General features: G+C 56.6%; 1 long non-coding RNA gene across 1 annotated transcript; it reads right to left on the bottom strand.

Moving 5' to 3' along the window:
• Positions 1 to 374: 374 nt before the first annotated feature.
• On the bottom strand, positions 375 to 2,409 carry LOC102010339. The gene is made up of 2 exons (XR_259661.1): positions 2,324 to 2,409; positions 375 to 1,879 (listed from the first exon to the last, which is right to left on the bottom strand). It is a non-coding gene; the product is annotated as an uncharacterized LOC102010339 (long non-coding RNA).
• Positions 2,410 to 2,478: the final 69 nt, after the last annotated feature.

Genomic DNA, 2,478 nt, shown 5'->3' with positions numbered 1-2,478 from the left:
CATCTAACCAGGCACACAGTAGGCCTTCAGTACATGTTTGCTCAGCTAATCTCGAGAAAATATAACAGCCCTCCCAACCTCGGCTCAGCAAATCCTTTTTCCACCTGCTCCCTCGAGCCAGAGCTGGATACCCTGGGGGTGGAGCCTCCCCGGCTTTTCTGCTCCCCCACTCCACTCCGCAGGGGAGGCTGAGTCTGTCTACCCTCTCTCCGTGTGTCCCACAGCCATCCCTGCCCTTTGGGATGGTCAGAATGCACTCTTTGCACCAGCGAGTCTGCATGGTGGTGCATGCCTGTAATCCCAGCTACTCAGGAGGCAGAGGCAGGAAGATTAAAAGTTCAAGGGCAACCTGGACAACATAGCAAGACCCCATGTCACAAAAAAGATTGACATTTAATGCCATAAATAAACCAGATACTGAAGAAAGATAAACAATGGTCAAAGCTAGAGTTCTCCCATCTCAGTCTCCTCCTTGCAGGGAAACAGTTGGGTGGGCCTTCTTTCATGCTTTTTTTAAAAGCACACTTTTATATATGTAGATACACAGATTTGCTTGGGGTACATTGACATATTTTTTCACCCAAATCTGAGCTATAGGTATTCTTTTTTACTGAATGGTACACTCTGGAGATCTTTGCACATCACTGTGTGGGTATCTACTTCCTTCTTTTAATGACTGCATAGTATTCCCAAGTGAGTGTTCCCATAGGCTATTTACCTATTTTCTCCCTGAGGGACACCACTTTGTTTCCAGGTTGTTACCACCGTACACAATGCTACAGTATAACTTGTATGTGACCGGCAGCTCGGCAGCTCGGCTTAATCCAAGGATGGTTGCTTTGTTGGGGGCTAGAATCCTGCTCTGAGGAGGTATTCTAGTAAAAAGTGACATAATTACTCCTTGTGCTCCGTTATGCATGAGAACTACCTAGAGAGTTTTTAAGTTGCAGACTGCTGGGTCAGACCTCCGGAGTTTTGATTCTGGAGGTCTGGGGTGGAGCCTGAGATCTGCATTTGTAGCAAGTTCTGGAATGAGGATGCCAGCCCGGGACTTGACTTTGAAATACACAGCCTCACAGTGCCCGCTACGTAGCTGCTGGTAGCCAGCGGTGCCCACTCACTTGAAGAGCCACCCCACCCTTAGGAGACAGTGCTCAGGGAGAACTTGTGGTGGGCTGATGCCCGGTGAATGACCCAGAAGTCTGGCTAGAGGCCCTCTGCCTGGAATGGAAGTTCCTCTGGACCCCCAGCCCTGGGGGCTCCTGCTTCCTGATGCAGCCTGCAGCACTGGGCTTTTCTAGACAGTACCTGCCCAGCCTTGTGCAGTGTCTCACCCGTTCTTCCCACGGGAGCCGGTGAAGGCTCTGCAAGCCGTCTACGCAGCATGACTGGGACGTGCTCTGGTGTGGTCAGGAAGGGAACAGCTGGAGCCCACATCCCCAGAGAGGGTCTCTGCTCGGTCTCGAGGCATCAGGCGCCAAAGCCGTGTGAACAGGGATGGGAGAGTACGAAAGTGCATCACCGGGTGCAGCGAGGACACCCTGACGGACCCACTGCCCTTCCAGGACTTCCTGGTGGCCTTGGGAGCGTCCTTTCTGCAATCGAGGACGCTGGAGTTGCAGAGGGAGAGTCAGACCAGCTTGGAAGAAGGCAGGGTCACCTGCCGCGAGTCCGGTGCTGGGAATGGGATTCCTCCGGCTTCAGAGCTGCTGCAGGCCCCTCCGCGTTGTGCGGGTGGAGCTTGGGTCCAGTTCCAGCCCTCCCTGGCCCTGCTGAAGGCTAGCCCTGTGCTTGGGAGCGTCTCTCACTGGTTTACGTGTAAAGTCTCGTCTGATTTGTTCCCGGTGCTGATCCCAGCATCCATCCCACAGCAGGCACCCTGCGGAAGAAAGGCAGCAATGAGGTTTTCCTAGGGTGTCTGCTCACTCCCGGCGGAGGGGACTAAACGCGGGGCCAGCCATTTAGGGTTTTGAGGCCCCCTTCGCATGCTGGAGCGGCAAAACTGGGCCCCACAACCAGGACCAACCTCTGCACAACCTCAGATGTGAGACGAGCCCCCAGAAAACCTCCAGCCTGCGCCCCGGGAACAAGGCCACCACAGAGGGGGGCGGCGCCGGGCGGGCTGGCCTCCCCTTCCAAGGGAGGAGGGCTGCTGCGGGTCTGCCCTGGCCCCTGCTGCGCCCACACCAGCCCGGGCGGGGCTGGCTCTGCCAGGACCCGGCTCCCCGCCCTCCCCGCCCCCACGCCGCGGTAATACTGGAACCAGAGTGGGGCGGGGAGGGATGCGCGAGCGCGCGAATCCCTTTCAGACTCAAATCTTAACTTCTCATCTCTTTCAGGACTCTCATCGCCAACCCAAAAGATGAAAGCGAGGCTCAGGGGAATTCTGCCCGGCGGAAAGGGGCCAAGCGTTGCTCTTGGTCTGGGTGGGGCTGGGCCGGGCGCTCGCCGCTCCAGTCCCCCGCGCTGGGGGCGCCC

This window comes from Chinchilla lanigera, unplaced genomic scaffold (assembly GCF_000276665.1).
Source record: "Chinchilla lanigera isolate Chin_1 unplaced genomic scaffold, ChiLan1.0 scaffold00007, whole genome shotgun sequence".
In the NCBI taxonomy this organism is placed as follows: Eukaryota; Metazoa; Chordata; class Mammalia; order Rodentia; family Chinchillidae; genus Chinchilla; species Chinchilla lanigera.
Note: the sequence above shows the minus strand (reverse complement) of the source record. Positions and strands in the feature narration are given on the sequence as shown.